This window comes from Mchenga conophoros, linkage group LG17 (assembly GCF_057382185.1).
Source record: "Mchenga conophoros isolate Kocher_MC1m ecotype Shallow Benthic linkage group LG17, M_conophoros_male_GT1.1, whole genome shotgun sequence".
In the NCBI taxonomy this organism is placed as follows: Eukaryota; Metazoa; Chordata; class Actinopteri; order Cichliformes; family Cichlidae; genus Mchenga; species Mchenga conophoros.
The window spans coordinates 16656174-16674098 of record NC_140542.1 but is presented as its reverse complement, the minus strand read 5'-3'; the positions used below and the strand labels follow the sequence as shown (position 1 = coordinate 16674098).

At 42.3% G+C, this 17925-nt stretch overlaps 1 protein-coding gene across 1 annotated transcript in view; it reads right to left on the bottom strand.

Annotated features, from left to right (window-relative positions):
• The window catches only part of arhgap39 (Rho GTPase activating protein 39), a 57998-nt gene that overhangs the window by 36860 nt on the left and 3213 nt on the right, over positions 1-17925 (bottom strand). The window lies entirely within an intron of this gene.

Here is a 17925-nt window from a genome sequence, read left to right as displayed (position 1 = left end):
CACGTTGAGACAACTGTTATAGTAATTTGGTGCTAAATAAATAAAACTGAACTGAATCTGTTTGCTAAAACTGCCGGACAGGACAGGTTTAAAAAAAACTAAATAAAAAATGTTGTCATCCACCCTCTTTTTTGAAAAAATCTTGACCCTTCTCTTCTTTAAAGAATTTAAAGACCAATTTGAAAATTACAGTTTACTGCTAAGATTTGAAACTTACCAGTTTACATCTTATAACTGTTCCAAAGAGACAGCCCTTCTTAGCGTCTGCAGTGACATTTTGCATACTGATGCAGGCGAAGTTTTGTTCTGCCTTGACCTCTGCCTTACTGATACCGTTGAACATTTTGATCAATAGGCTGAGATACTAATGTCTAGTATTGGATGATATCTGTCTCAATGTTTCTTGTCTGTGGCTGTTTTTAAGTTCTGGTTCTCTTCGACTTCTCCTACTATAAAGTTCTGTTTTGGGCCTTTATTGTTTCTGTTATGATTTCTTCCTCTTCAGCACATTTTAAGCACTTTTAAGGAACTCTCAGTGACAATTCTCGCTGTTATGAAGGCGACATTCAGTTGCATATCTCTTTAAAGCCCAAAGATGTTTCCAAGCTGGATATTTTGAAGTACTCACATACCACAACATCACTAATTCAATTGCACTAGCTCACAATTCAGAGTACACACTAATTCTGGCTCTGGTTTTGACTTTTAGACCTGTGGATAAAGAAGCCGTCCATCCAACCATTACACTGGTTGGATGGACGGCTTCTTTATCCACAGGTCTAAAAGTCGAAAGTTCTCTGGTGTCCATCCAACCATTACACTGGTTGGATGGACACCAGAGAACTTTCGATCTACAGCAACTTCCACGCTGTCTTCACAGCTAACAAAGTGTTGTGATGGCACAAGGGAGAGGTGTGTTTCATTCGAATCCAGGTGCCCACTAAAACCCAGCGGCAGCTATTTTCCTGCCTCCACAAGTAACTGCAGAAGACAACAAGGCAAACATGGCCACCAAAGCAAAGTAAAATTGCACTCTGTACAAAAGCAAAAGTCATCCAGTGCATGCAAAACGAGTCTCTGTCTCTAAGTAGACAGGGACTGCTTTACCATCTACCATGTTTTCTTTTATTTGTTTTTTTTTAAAATAAATAGTCCTTTTGTGCACTTTGGGAGGCCAGCATAACAAATTACATGTTCAGAACATCTTCTGACTATGGTCGTGTCCAAATTCATGGGCTGCATCCTCCTGAGGACGCATTTGTACACCGATTACGTCACAGCGACGCGCCGAAGGCTGTACAAATTCGTAGACTCCTCCGAATGCAGCCGACAAATGCGTGCTCCTTTTCCCCGAATTTGAAGGATGGGTCGGGTGTGTCCTTCGTGGCCCACCATATCCCAGAATTCATAGCGTGGCCCAGCCAAACTCCAGTTTCCAATAATGGCGGCCGCTACTAAGTTTTAAAATTACTCTTATTAATCTTTCTGGGTCACAAAATAAACTTTTAACATATTTTCAGGCGAGAATGTGGGTGTGTAAACTTCAAATATCTGCTCGGTTTATCAAAATATCGCATATTTCCAAAAGTGTTTCGACGTTTTCAGAGACGTCTGTTACCCACCAGCTCGATAGCTAGCCGGGAGCTCGAGGGTCACTAAAGCCGCCGAGAACGGCACAACTCCCGGCACATCATTTTCAGATCACCGCGGACTTTCGCTGCTCGGGTTAAACGTAATATATAAGTCACTTAGAAAAACTAAAAATGTTATTGTTGGGCTTTTTTCAGTGTTTTATTTGTTCGTGAGTAAATCTGTTTGGCTGAGATTAAAGTTATTAGAATCAGAATCAGAATCAGAATCAGAATACTTTATTGATCCCTGGGGGAAATTATTTTTTGTTACAGTGCTCCATTTTAAACCAACATTAAGACAAGACAGACAATACGCTAACTAAGAATAGTACAATATATACATACATACATACATAAGTCACTTATAAATAAATATTTGGAAAAGAAACATGTGTAGTTGTAGCAGCAAACAGTGTGTTAAGTGGATGCGTTGTACAGGGAGATGGCCACAGGCAGGAATGATTTCCTGTGTCGTTCAGTGGTGCTTTTCGGTAATCTCAGTCTCTCACTGAACGAGCTCCTGTGACTGACCAACATGTCATGGAGTGGGTGGGAGGTGTTATCCAACATTGTCTTTATCTTGGACAGCATCCGCCTCTCCGACACCACCTTGAGGGAGTCCAGCTCCATCCCCACAACATTGCTGGCCTTACGGATCAGTTTATTAAGTCTGTTGGCATCTGCGACCCTCAGCCTGCTCCCCCAGCATGCAACAGCATAGAGGATCGCACTGGCCACCACAGACTCATAGAAAATCCTCAGCATTTTCTGGCAGATGTTGAAGGACCTCAGTCGCCTCAAAAAATAGAGACGACTCTGGCCCTTCCTGTAAAGTGCTGTGGTGTTTTTAGCCCAGTCCAGTTTATTGTCAATGTGTACTCCAAGGTATTTATAGTCCTCCACAATGTCAACACTGACCCCCTGGATTGAAACAGGGGTCAAGTGTTTCCTGGTCTTCCTGAAGTCCACGATCAGTTCCTTGGTCTTTGCCACGTTGAGCTGCAGATGATTCTGCTCACACCACGTGACAAAGGAGTCGACCACAGCCCGGTACTCTGTCTCATCATCCCTGCTGATGCATCCAACCACCGCAGAGTCATCAGAAAACTTCTGAAGATGGCAGGTCTCTGTGCAGTGGCTGAAGTCTGTGGTGTAGAGGGTGAAGAGGAAGGGGGTGAGGACAGTCCCCTGTGGTGCCCCTGTGTTGCTAATCACCTTGTCAGACACACACTGTGGGAGACGTACATATTGTGGTCTTCCTGTCAGGTAATCAACAATCCAGGACACCAGAGAAGCATCCACCTGCATCGCTGCTAACTTATCACCCAGGAGGGTCGGCCTGATGGTGTTGAAAGCACTGGAAAAGTCAAAAAACATGACCCTCACAGTGCTCGCCGGCTGGTCCAGATGGGTGTAGACACGATTGAGCAGGTAGATGATGGTGTCCTCTGTTCCGAGACGAGGCTGATAAGCGAACTGAAGGGGATCCAGATGTGGTCTTACTATGGGTCGCAGCTGGTCCAGGATGAGCCTTTCCAGGGTCTTCATGATGTGGGAGGTCAGTGCCACGGGCCTGTAATCCTGGGGGCCACTGGGACGAGGCGTCTTTGGTACAGGGACGAGGCATGATGTCTTCCACATCACCGGGACCCTCTGCAGACTCAGACTCAGCATAAACAGTTTATGAAAGACTCCACACAGCTGGGGGGCACAGGCCTTGAGGACAAGGGGACTCACTCCGTCTGGTCCAGCAGACTTGCCTGAGTGAAGTCTCCTCATTTGCATCTCAACCTGGTATTGAGTGAAGGTGATGGGTGGGGGAGGGGTGTCAGGAATCTCACAGGAGGCAACATGTGAAGAGAGAGGCTGGCACAGTGGTGTGGCTCTGGATTCCAGGCTGACTGCAGGTGAGGTTGTGGGGGTGGGAGCAGACACTGTGGTGTCGAATCTATTGAAAAACAGATTCAACTCGTCGGCTCTATTCTCACCTCCCTCAGCTCCCCTGCTGTTGGTTGGCCTGAATCCAGTGATGGTCTTCATGCCCCTCCACACCTCTCTCATGCTGTTCTGCTGGAGTTTCCACTCCAGCTTCCTCCTGTAATTGTCCTTAGCCTCTCTGATCTTGTCCTTTAGTAACACCTGGACCTTCCTCACCTCCTCTTTGTTGCCCCCTCTGAAAGCCCTCTTCTTGTTGTTAGATTAGATTAGATTAGATAAAATAAAACTTTATTAATCCCCCGGGTGGGTTCCTCCTTGGTTTTCACACAGCTGACTAAACGTCAAACAGAAAACTGATTAAACAGAAGTGTGAGATGGTCGAGAATTTACGCCAGTGTCCTGTTATATTTTAGATAGCAAGGAGCAGACAGCCGAGTTTATTAAACTCCACCGACACAGCGGTGACGCAAATCAGAAGGCTAGACCGTCCAATTTCACAGCCGTTTACTTCCGGCCTACCCGACCTTCTGAGGACCCGGCCCACGTAGACCGCGAAGGCCGGGTCCTCAGGAGGATGCAGCCCATGAATTTGGACACGACCTATGCCTGCATTTTATATTATATATGTATATTAAAAAAACCTGCAACAATTTTGTCTTCAAAGCTGATGTATTAGAAGCAGGAAAATTAGGCAAGTGCAAACTGGTGTGAGAATTGTGCAGTGCATATGCGTCTGCAAAGCTGCAGACCAGTCAAGGTGCCCACTGCCCAGTATGGTGCTCAGTATGGACATTTTCACTACTCAAACTTACATTTGTAATGTATTGTCATGTCATGTGCTCCAAGTTCAAGATCCTTAGTTCCAGTTTATCTTTCGTTTGTTTCTTGTTGTACGTATGTACTTAGTTTTAGTTCGTTTTTTCCAGCAGTAAAGCTGACACTTTAAGTTAAATGATCAAAGAACTGACCTCACAGCCCACTGTTCATTCAGTGGGCTAGTCTCAGTTATTGTGCAAATGTACTGCTTATAAGGTTGGGAAAACCAGCAGTCAGCTGACACTGAAGAAGTCACTTTGATGAGTGACGAAAAGTTTCTCCCACTAAAAAAAGCTATGTCCAGATGAACAGAATCAACTTTTTGGGACACTTTAAGCTAAGTTTACCATCTTTGAGTCTAGCGTTTGGGTCCAACCCCTGCCTGCCACACAGCTCACCTTGACACATTTCTCTGCAGACGATCAGTTAGCTGTTTGACGACTACTCTTTCTAGAATTTTCAGAGGGCCCGGTGGCGCCAGTGTTCGGCAGCCTCGCCTCTGTCAGTGCGCCCCAGGGCAGCTGTGGCTACAATGTAGCTTGCCATCACCAGTGTGTGAATGGGTGGATGACTGAATGTGTAAAGTGCTTTGGGGTTCTTAGGGACTAGTAAAGCGCTATACAAATACAGGCCATTTACCATCTTCTAAATTAGTGGATGCCATTTCCTCTGCAGCTTGCGAATTATTAATTCTACTTTAAGGTGCACATTTGAGAGTTATACCAAGGAGTCAAGTACTTCTGATTTAAGACTTTCTTTTTCAGAGGAACTACAGTGTCCAGGGTCAGATACCGTGAAGATGTAAAATTATCAACACGATAATCGACCTTGGATGGAGCAGAGTTCAGGTAACTGCTCCACACTGTTTGTACATGGCATTGAAGATGACAAAAGACGATTAATTATATCTTTAAATTAGTTCTAACACTTAGAAAGACATCTACTGTGGTGAAATCTATTCCCAACTGCTGTGTAATCCATTATTGTAAATTGTAAATTTAACCATAGACCCAGATGGAGTTTTAATTTGAAAGTCTAACTCTTAGCCTTGTCCATCCTAATTGGAAAACTCAAAAACCCACTGACTTTTTTTCTGATTTAGTACTCACTTCAGATCAAATAACTATTGTGTGTGATTTTAATATACATATAGATGCTGAAAGTGACAGAATCAACCGAGCATTTAATCTATTATTAGACTCAATTGGCTTCTCTAAAGTTATAAAAGAGCCCACCCACCACTTTAATTACACTTTGGATCTCGTTCAACGTTGTTGTTGAACTTTACATTTACAATAATGGATTCTAGAGCACCACCACATTAACCAATTATGGCCAATTAATCCCACTATCTCCGCTCTGGATCTTTATTTAACTGGCCTGTTCCGCTTCATCTGACAAGGATTCACTCTGACAACTGGTGTACCATTTCTTTCTCTCTTTTCTTTCTCATACACAAGGGGCACACATAGTACCTCGCATAACTATAGCTGCACAAGTCTCGGCAAGGCTTTCTTTAAGAGTTCAATTCAGTTTTATTTATATAGTACGAAATCACAACAGCAGTCATTGCAAAGCACTTTATATTTATATGAGGTAAAAACCCTGTACTAATGGAGACAAAATTCCCAAAATCAAGCTGGGAGCTGGTTCCACAGAAGAGGGGCGCGAAGTCTTATTAGAATTTTTGAGACAGTCCGACAATAATAAAATACATCCAAAATACATTCATAAAAAAGTTTTTTTAACATCAGGGGTGACACAATGTTTCTAATTTTAGAGATATTGCACAACTGTAAGAAAGTAGTAGTTTGTTTAATAAGCACAATAAAGTAAAAAAAAAACAAAAAACAACAGCCCAAGGTAATGCTACACAGATTAAGTATCTGGTTAGACATCATGTTTCAAAGATTTTTAGGGCCAAGTACAATAACCTAATCTGAGTGATGTGATTGCTGAAATGGTGTTACAGTTTTGTTTTTGTGGATGTGTGAATTTCAGAATTTGAGTAGGACCTGTTAGCTTCAGGTCCCACTTACAGAGAGGCACTGGTTTGACTGAGTTAGTAGTGTGACCATACAGCTTCAGCCTTATGTGAGTATCAAACCTCCAAATGAAAACTCAGACTGTGGCTGGTGCAGGAAAGTAAGTTCAATCTCTATAGAAGTTTCCCGGAGAAATGATAACGTCCAACCCAAGCTCTTTATTAAACCCATGATGCATTGTGCATTACAGGTTAAATAAACAGTAAATTATGGACTAATTAAATGTAAAAGGCTTTCATTCTAGCTAGATAAAATGCACATGGAAAGCATTAAAAATATAGTTAATTAGTTTGAATAACTTTGATTTTCTGAGATCTCTATTGCAACAACTCAACCTTTAAAACACAGAATAGAGGCTATAACCCTGGCATTGCTAAAAGCTCCTCCTCCCTCCCCTTAAAAAGGTCAACTTGCATAGATTGCATTTCTTCTCCCCAACCATTTGTCTTTATAAAATCACTGCTCTCCGTTGCTGGGAGACCACTGAGCACACTGGCAACACTTCCGAGGATTAAATAGGAAGAGGGTATTGGACAAGGACAGATGAGGAGTCGAGGTGGTGTGGGATAAAGCGATAAAGAAGTAGACATAAAGGCTATGATATTTCATTTCCTGCTCCTTACATAAGCAGAACCAAAATGTTCACACCTACTGGAGCTTTAACAACAAGCCCATCCTTAACAGCCCATGAGGGATTTGTAGGATTTATATCAAGTTATCAAAATAAATATTAAAAAAAACAAAACAGGTTTTCTTTTGGTAAAAAACATATTTATTAGGTCATAGGTGAATTATGACCAATTGCAATGGCCCATGTCCCACTGAGACTGCTGACAGTCTTAAGTCGAAGTATTGGAGCCTGTTCCTGCTAAGACACAATGTGACAGATACTTCTTTGAGGATTTTTTTAAAGGTGTCGTGGCATTAATGTTGCTGATGATGTCAGAAGTTGTGAAGAAAAGTTACATTTATGGAGAAACACATATCAAAGACTGCTCTCAGCTAGATCAACATCTTTTTGAACTGCTGCATTTTTTGACTAAGATGTCGCCGAGTATGGCAGCCTCGTCGCAGGCTCCCTCAAAACTACAATATTTTATGCCCTCCATATTGCACAATATTCACCTGCTGACTTTCTGTATATATATATATATATATATATATATTAGAGCTGGGCGATAGAACGATAACGATATGTATCGCGATATAACTTTTACTCGATAGAGAAATTAAGCTATCGCGATAGACCTTGCCGCTCTTGTCCTCTTTAAGAAAAAAAAAAAAAAAAAAAAAAAAAGGTCAGCCAATCCAAATTAAGTAGCGCAGAGCCGAACCAATCACAGCCGCAGCGTCACGTCGCGTGACTTGTTACGTACAGCACAAGTGCCAAGCCACACGTGTGTTTGTTTGGGAAGCAGCCAGCGGGTAATGGAGCCAGCGCGTAATGGAGGAAATGAGTGTGCCGACTAGAAAAATCAACCGAGCGTGACCGAAGAGAAAACAGATGATGGTTCCAACGCCGGAGAGATTGTCGAACGGAAGAGCCATAGAAGTTCCGTAGTGTGAAGGTATTTCGGCTATTTCAAGTCTGACAAAAAACAGAGTAGCGTGCACTGTAAATTGTGCCGAAAGCAAGTCTGGAAATACAATAAACTGGTGCATGCGTCACACTGTGCGCCACGTTATTGTTTCGGTGAAATGAATTTCTACAATACTGTTACTGTTAATTCTACTCTCTGCAGTGTTTAAATGCTTACATATACACACAGTTACTGTCCGTCCACACATACGACTCGGTTCTGCTTCTGTGCCCCAGCTTTGTTTACTTTTTCCCACCGAGGCTTCTAGACTTCTGATTGGCCAGTATTTCTGCACGGTTAGGAATCTAGCGCCACCTGCTGCTTTGGCATGTTCATAGCAGCGTTTTCCTTCATTTCTGCCTTTATGTGTGGACGGGATTATTTTTAAAACGTAAACGGAAAATCTCCGTTTTCAAAAATACCCGTGTACGTGTGGACGTAGCCTCAGTCTCTGACTGGAAGCGCTAATTCGTCATTCGGCTTTTGTCAGACTAAAGTAACTGTTAAAACTGTTTGAAAAGCTCAGCTATACAACAAGGAGAGATTGAGAATTTCCTTTTAGTTCTCAGTTTATTTGATATTGACAAAAGTTAGTCAGTTTTGTCTGTTCTTCTGTAAAACAAACTAAGATTTATTTTTAGAATTAATATTTTGTTTCTAAGTGGAATTGACAAATTAGTCTGTTTCGTTTGTTCTATTTTGAAACTTAAACGCTTTAGCGGCTGCCTTTTGTGTAGTTTGCAATATTTGCCTTTATTTATCTGAAAAAGTCTCATGTTCCTTAAGTACATCTACCCTGTTGAACTTATTATGGGAAATAAATATTTAAATAAAAACAAGCTGCTGATTATTTCACATTTTACTTGTGAGCAACGGCACATTTAAATCTTACAAATATAGTTATTTGGCTTATATCGTGATAGATATCGTTATCGCCTGAAATGAAAAAAACATCGTGATATGAAAAAATCTCATATCGCCCAGCTCTACGTTTCTCCAATGTTGTCTTCCCAACAGTTTCACTAACATCTACACTGGATGGCCAGGAAGCGTTCACGATGTCTTCTCGGGCGCTTCTCCGGTGCTGTTAATTGGCATCTGTCTTGTGTCAATGACGTAAAAGACGGATTTAATGCGACATGAGCGACCGTGGCTCAGGGGGTTGGGAATCGCATCTGTAACCGGAAGGTCGCCGGTTCGATCCCCGGGCTCTCTGTCCTGGTCGTTGTGTCCTTGGGCAAGACACTTTACCCTACTTGCCTACTGGTGATGGCCAGAGGGGCCGATGGCACGATATGGCAGCCTTGCTTCTGTCAGTCTGCCCCAGGGCAGCTGTGGCTACAACCGTAGCTGCCTCCACCAGTGTGTGAATGTGAGAGTGAATGAATAGTGGTATTGTAAAGCGCTTTGGGTGCCTTGAAAAGCACTATATAAATCCAATCCATTATTATTATTATGACCGTTCAAACAGCAGTCGCTTTCTAAAATATCAGATATATATCGGATTCAGGACCACATACGAAAGTGACCCAGGTCGGATTTGAAAATATCGGATTTGTGCCGTTCACACTGTCATACCAAGATCGGATATGGGTCGCATAGGGTCAAAAAAGTCGGATTTGATGCGCTTTCGCCTGCAGTGTGAACGTAGCCTTAAAAATATGGAGTCTAATCTTACTCTGGGTGGCATTACCATAGCCTCCAGTAACAGTGAGGAATGTTGGAGTCATTTTTGAGTAACGTAAGTCTAATGTGCCTTGTAAACAAATATATAATACTGTTTTTTTTTTCCAATTAGAAGCATCCTGTCTGAGAGCAAGCTGAAAAACTAGTTTGTGCAATTATTCCTTCTTGGCTAGAACACCAATTCATTATTGTCAAAACTCCCTAAGAACTTCAGTTAAACCAAAATGTTGCAGCAAGAGTACTGACAGCATATTTCACCCACACTAGCTCCCTGTTAAATCCAGAATCCAATTTAAAATCCTTCTCACCACATACAAGGTCTTGAATAATCAAGCCTCATCTTATTTTAAAGACTTTACAGTATCGTATCACCCCAATAGAGCACTTCACTTTCAGACTGCTGGTGTATTTGTTGTTCCTGGAGTATTTAGAAGTGGAATGGGAGGGCCTTCTCTTCCTAAGTCTGTTCTGTTAGAGGTTTCTTCCTGTTAAAAGGGAGATTTTCCCATTGTCACCAAGTATTTGCTCATAGGGGGTCATCTGATTTTTAGGGTTTTTTTCCTATTTTGTCTCTATAATTGTACAGCCTTTACCTGACAGTTTAAAACAGCTTGAGGGAGCTGCTGTTGTGATTTGGTGGTATATAAATAAAATGGAATTGAACTCAATAATGAAGCCGGGTTCAAGGAACATTGCATTGCCACATAATGCCCTATAACACCGGACCTTAAAGAAACACTCTAAGATAGAGAAACGACAACAAGACCTTCTCCATGATACAGTCACTCTCCTTCAGATGCCCACCCCGGTTCACAGGATGGTGGAAGAGGATTCCATGGCTGAAACAGAGGGCGTACCTGAGGCAGATGACAACCACTCTGACACCTGTTCTTACTGCAAACAAAAAAGACATGCTGGGCCTGTGACTGCCCCATGAAGAGGGGCTAGAAGTGTTAATGGACCAACTGACCAAGCGAGGTGTTCCAGAGGAGGAAGCCACAGCTGCATATAACACACACACGCTCCTGCAATGAAGAAGTACTTGCTACTACCCATATGGAAAAGATATATATATAAATCTTATAAAGTTTGTATCTGTCTTGTCTGAAACTTGTATGAAAAGCATATAAGAGATAAAACAGATATAAGATCCCTTGAAAAATTATATAATGAAGCTTGTATGTTTTGGATACTTACTAAAACAATATATGAAAGTAATGAGAAAGTGGCCACTTTCATGAGTAAATCACATATAAGTTTTTACTATTTCTTTTCCATATGGGTAACCTTGATACACCTACCTACACCAATACAGACAGCAATTAAGCCTTTAGAGCAGAAGAATGATTCTTTGACTTGTACTTATGTAAAATACTCACATAAAGCTTTCCCCAATTATACTTTGAATATTAGTGGCAAAGACATTGATTGTCTGACAGATTTTGGTACCACGTACTGTTATCAGAGTAGTTGGATTTCCTGCTTCGAGTGACAGTTTTCTGTTTGATCCTGTAGTACTATTGTTAAAGAAAATTTCACTGCCCCCTTGCGTTGTGGTGGTGCTAATGACACATTCATTTTTATGCTCCCCTCCTGTCCCTGACAATCTGTTGGTTGGCGATTTGATGTTTCTGATGGTGCGTGTGTGTGTGCATGCGTGCGTGCGTATGCAGACACACACAGACATATATATCTGTAATCACACTCCTTCTGCAGCTGTTCTGGATTTTACTACAAGTGATTTGATTTATATTGTGATTTTGTTTCCATATCCAAAGATCCAAAGCAACTACCAGTGACAACAATACCCCATCAGCCTTGTATGGCTGAAGGGTAAAAATGATTGTAAATAGATTGTATACAGGGCAGTAAAAAAGCATTTGCCTCTTTTCTGACTATTAATTTGTCTTAAAATCATTTTTGATATTAGATAAAGATAACCACAGTAAATACAAAATGCAGTTTTTATATGATTGTTGAATTATTTTATTTTTAAAGGAAAGAGGATTGCCAAATCTGCCAGGCTTTATGTGAAAAATGATTTGCTCTCCTTGTCAAATCATGAACTGGGACTAACCACATGTTTCGGGAAGCTGAGTTAAATTTCACCAGCCGCACTCAGGCCTGATTACTGCCAGACCTGCGGCATCAAGAAATCTCCTAAATAAAACCTGCCAACATGAAAAAGATGTCAAAAAGCAATCGGTCGTGCCACAAACAACAGAAAACGGAAAACTAAAGCCCTTCACATCTGATTGTCTGGAAAAGGGTTTGGACACTCAAGTGAACCACAGAGAGAGCCACTATTCAAAAATGGGGTAAACTTAAAAATTACTTTAGCATGAGTAGCCACCCAACTGAAATTATTTCAAGACCAGATCAACAAATAGATGATCCCCAAGAATTCTGGGAAAATTCTGTGGGCTGACTGATGAGACAAAATCTGAACTTTCTGGGAGGTTTAAGTCCCATTTTACTTGTTGTAAGTTAGTTTGATGTTCATAAAAAGAACATCAGGCTGCTTTGCTGCTTCAGGACCTGGATGACTTGTCCCAAGCAATGGAACCGTGAGTCCTGCTCTCTACCAGAAAACCCTAAAGGAGCATTTCACCTGGCCATCACGTCCCTGAAGCTGAAGCTCTCTCGGGACATGCAGGAAAACAATGATCTGAAACACACCAGCAAGTCCACCTCTGAATAACATTTATAAATAAATAAATAAGGTTTAATTCCTTTGATATCCTTTCAAACAAACCTTAATACTCTCCAGTGTGGCTGAAAATAAATAATTAGGCAAAGAGGGCTCGTTGTCAGGGCTCACTGCCAGTTTTCGAAAACTTGCAGATCTTGCTGCCACGGCTGACAAATATGCAAAAACTAAGAGATCAGGAAGAGGGAAAATACTTTTTCATAGTAAATATACATACATAACAGGACAGATAACTCTTTGTAGTCGTTGCACAGTCATATCTAGAACAACAGCACAACGAAATTGGAAACTGTCCCACATCTGCACTACAGAGTCCTGTAGGATGCTGCGTTCCCTCCTGAGACAGCGAGTGCTGTACAGGTCCTTCACGGAGGGAAGAGGATGTCCAATGATTTTTGGGCCATATTAATGACCCTCTGAAGTGTCTTTTTGTGTGCCATGGTGCAGCTGGAGAACCGCACAGAGATGCAGTCAGCACACTTTCAGTGGAGCAGCGGTAGAACACAATCAGCAGCTCCTTCTGCAGGTCCATTTTTCTGAGGATTCTCAGAAAATGGAGACGCTGTTGGGCCTTCTTTAAAACCACCGAGGTGTTTGAGCTTGTCTATGTGCACACCCAGGAACTTGAAACTGGACACCCTTTCCACGCACTCCCTGTTGATGCTGACAGGCTGCAGCTCAGACTTCCTCCTTCTGAAGTTGACTGCCAGTTCTTTTGTCGTGGTGTTCTTGAGGTCCAGGTTGGTGTCCGCACATCAATCCGACAGCCTCTGAAGCTCAGCTCTATATCCTGTCTCGTCTCCCCCAGAGATGAGCCCCACCACGGTGGTATCCTCTGTGAACTTAATGACTGCGTTGTCTGTGTGGGTACTGACACAGTCATGTGTGTACAGAGTGTATAGTAGGGCACTGATAGTAGAACAGCCTTGTGAAGAGCCGGTGTTAAGGCTGAGGAAAGATGAGGCCCCACTCTAACTCTCTGTACACCAGAGGTGTTAAATGAATAAATTACCTCCTCGACATGTCTTGAAGTTCTCCAGAGGCCTGGTAATGAACTAATGACTTGTTGACCCAGGGTGATATCTAAAACTTGCAGGACAATGGCCCTTGAGGCCTGGAGTTGAACACCCCTGCTGTACACGGTCTGAGAGAAAGTCTCTGATCCAGCGGCAGGTGATAGAAAATAGCAATACGGCGGTTAGCACTGTTGCCTCACAGGAAGAAGGTCCCAAGTTCACCTCCACCACCTGGCCACAGTCTTTCTGTGTGGAGTGTGCATATTCTTCCTGTGTTTGTGTAGGTTCTCTCCCACCATCCATAGACATGCGGTTTTTTGAGGGGTAATTTATGATACTAAATTGCCTATAGGTGTGAATGTGAGTGTGAATGGTTGTCTGTCCCTCTGCGTTTAGCTCTGCATAATCTGCTGGCAATCTATCCAACGTCTACCCGGCCTCTCAACCTTTGATAGCTGGGATAGGCTCTAGCCTCCACAACTGTGATAAGCAGAAGAGAATGGATGGATGGGATATATCTCTAAAACCTTTTTGCAAAAGAGTAAATGCCACTGTGAGCAAAGTAAAGCACAAAGGATTCCCTTTGTCTTCTCAAAGCTGCTGTAGTGCAGCCGCTAATTAGCATATTTCTGATATAATCAGTAAAGGGTTGCCTTTAAAATAATTTACCAGTTCTACAAAACAGAGACAAAAATAGACCAGTCTTCTATTCTAAAACACATTCAGAAAACCCAGCACAATTTAATGGACAGAAATATAAATACTGTGTGGATATTTTAAGAGAATTATGAAACTAGCTATATGAAACTCTCTTTAATTAAACATTTACTTATATTTTACATGTTACTTCTTTTCTTAAAGGAATGCATATAGCGTTGTGTTCACACACAATCCGCTACTAGCGGCAGCAGCAGCCTTGTTTTCTTCTATGCCAGAGTACAGAAAAAATGGTTATTATTCTCCAGTTTATTCTTCATACAGATGCTTGTAACATGTAATTGGCATGTTAAGCCAATTAACATGGCTGTCATCCATTTACTTTTCAGCTTCCTTTTCTTCTCTTCAATTTCCCCTGACAGAGAACCATCTGTCAGGCCTGCATCCCCAGTTAGCAGCCAGCGGAGTCGTAACACTTTGTTGTCTTCAACAGGTCTTCCCTAATCAGCCAATCACATGACAGCAACTCAGTGCATTTAGGCATGTAAATGTAGTTGAGATTCTTGAGACAACCTATTTTCTGTTGGCTTCCAGCAGCATTACATCACATGTCACATAGATCGAATAACCTCAAACTGGTTTCTTGAACACAACGGTGATTTCACTGTGCTCAGATGGCCTGCAGAGTCACCACATTGTAATCCAACAGAGTACCTCTGGGATGTGGTGGAATGAGACGTGTACATCACGGATGTGCATGACGTACAAATCTGCAACATTTGTTTGAGGTTATCATGTAAATCAAAATCTGTGAGGAATGTCTCCAGCACCTTGATGAATCTATGTCACAAAAGAAAGGCTATTTCTTAAAACAAAAGGCGATTGAGCCTGGTACCAGCACGGAGTACCTAACAGTGTCCAGTTAAAGTATACTCCATTTTACTACAACTACATTTCCAATAAATCTGTTTTCCTGGACATGAGTTTCTATTTCATTATTAGGCAACAGAATTAGCATGAAACAGGGCTGTTTAACAACTATGTGTTAACCAGTGATGTTCCACCCTGATAAAAGCAGTGCTTGACTTGTGAAATCTAAAAGCAGAAATCATTTAAAACATACAAAAGTAAAGCAATCTGTCTCTTTTTATCTCACACAGCACTGCCATAAAGCTCCTCACCTGTCAATATGTATATACAGCCTTTAAATTACTGCTATCTTGTGGTTGACTGCTGCAATTATTTCATTGAAGACTAGCTCTCTCCGTAATGCGGGCGTGTCCATCTTCAGCACTGGCTGGAGCTGGGCAAGCTGAGAGGCAGGCAGCATTGTGGATAAAACCAGAGTGCGAGGCAAGCTGCTGCTGGTCTGCTTTCACTGCTCTGAAATCAGTTACTATCCACGCTTCATATAGAAACACACCTAGGATTAGCAAGTAAACAAGCTTCAATGATTTAGCATAGTAACAGATGAGTTTCCTGTTGCCAACCACTTAGAGCAATGTATGCGATAATGTGATGTAGACAATGAAAAGACAACATGACGGCGTACCGCTCAGAGGTCTTGCATTCAGTCATCTTTTTGTACATCTGTTATACAATTTCATCAACGCGATGTTGGACAAACCTCATGTTCAGCAGATAAGACCTCTTGTTACTGGGTCTACAGAGTGATGGGATGCTTACAACAGAGGTTCTTCACTCGCACAACATAAGGATAACAAACAGAAACAAAGCTGTAGAGCCAGTGTGAAGGAAAGAATAAAGAAAACGCTTCAAAAGCCTCCGCTCCTCAGCCTTTTCCTTACAAAAGCCAGGTCTATTGTGAACAAAAATGGATGAGGTGAGGCTACAGCTGGAAGACAATAGTTCATTGGGGACTGCTGCACCCAGCAATACCTGATGAAACGCCCCCTACTTCAAAAACAGTTAAAACATGGGCTGGGTGCTTCTTTGCAGCTACAAGACTGTGTTGAGAATACAGACTGGAGTATTTTTGAATCTCAGGACCTGGAGGAGTACACTGCATGCATACTCTCCTAACCACTGTCACCGCTGACAAATGCATCCAGGTGTATGCCAGCCACAAGCCCTGGATGACACGTGAGGTCAGGACCCTGCTTAGTAACAGAAACACTGCTTTCAGGTCGGATGACTTGGAACTGCACAATGCAGCCATGGCAAACCTGAAAAGGGGCATCAGACAGGCCAAGCTGGATTATAACAACTAAGGACTATCTCCAGAACAACAACTTGAGGCAACTGTGGCTGGGGGTCCAAAACATCACTAACTACAACCCCAGACCCAGGGCTGTGGATGGTGATGTTGTTCTAGCGGAGACGTCTTCTTTGGCCGCTTTGAACAAAAAACACCAGACACAGTCACACCACACACACAGGCCAACACCAGCCACATCTTTGTGTTGGAGAATCATGACATGAGATACATGTTAAGGACAGTTAACAGGACCCCCAGAAATGCAGCAGGACCTGATTGCATCAGGTGCTGAAGGTCTGTACAGACCAGCTCACAACCTGTCCTTAGCACAGACCACTGTCCCACCCTGCCTGAAGGCCTTGACCATTCATGGCTGTCCCAAAAGGAACACCACCAGCAGCCTAGTTAACTTCCACCCAGTGGTTCTCACTCCATTCGTTATCAAGTGTTTTGAGAACCTGGTCAAAAGTCACGTAATTCGAGGACCATGTAAATTGAACCCCCACAAGTTTACACAGAGGGATAATAGAGGATGCCGTAGCCACTGCTAGCTGCACAACCTTGATTCATTTAGAGCACAAGGGCAGTTATGCTAGGCTTCTTTTCACTGACTTCAGCTCAGCATTTAACACAAACACCCCTAGCAGACTGGGAACAAAACTAATCAACCTCCTCCTCCCATACTCCATCTGACTCTGGATTAAGGACTTCCTGAGAGTCCGCCCACAGTGAGTTAAAGAAGGGCCCAAACTTTACCCAACATTCAGCCTCAACATTGGCTTGCCATAGGGATGTGTGCCGACTCTCCTGCTGTACACTCTCTACACACCCGACTGCACCCCACTCACCCAAGCAACTCAATAGTGAATTTCACAGATGACATGACAGCGGTTGGACTCATCATGGGGGAAGATGAGTGTGCATACAGGGACAAGGTAGAGAAACTGGCATCATGGTGCAGCAGCAACGACCTTTTCCTCAACACCACAAAAACAAAAGAAATAATAGTGAACTTCAGGAGAAGCACATCTAATCGTCATATACATTAATGGGTACTGTGTGGAGAGGTTCTGACTTGAAGGTTCTGGGCTTGTGCCTGAGTGATGACCTAACCCAGAAAACCAACACCTGCGATGACCAAGAACCCACAGCAGCAGACAAGTATAGCACGCTTCAATATTTCCTGCATGACCAAGTGAACTTAACAACATCTAAAGAATAATTCAATCAAATATTCACAACACACATATGACAAGGCTGTTGCAATAATAAATAATAAACAATAAATGAACATTGTTACATCTTTACTAACCTGTGCAATACCCAACCTGTGTAACCAATACACAATGACTGAAGCGCACACACACACACACACACACACACACACACACACACACACACACACACACACGCATGTATATATCTATTTATTTATATTTCTATACTGTTTCTACTGTGTTTATTTACTAGAAAGGTTTTTAATTTTGTATTTTTGTGAATAGTTAGATTGCTTTCTTTGCACTGAATGAGACTCCATATAATTTTGTTGCACTTTTGGCATATTGACGATAAAAAGACTTCTCGCTGCTTGTCTTCCTGTAAAAGTCATCACACACTGCTGGTGATAA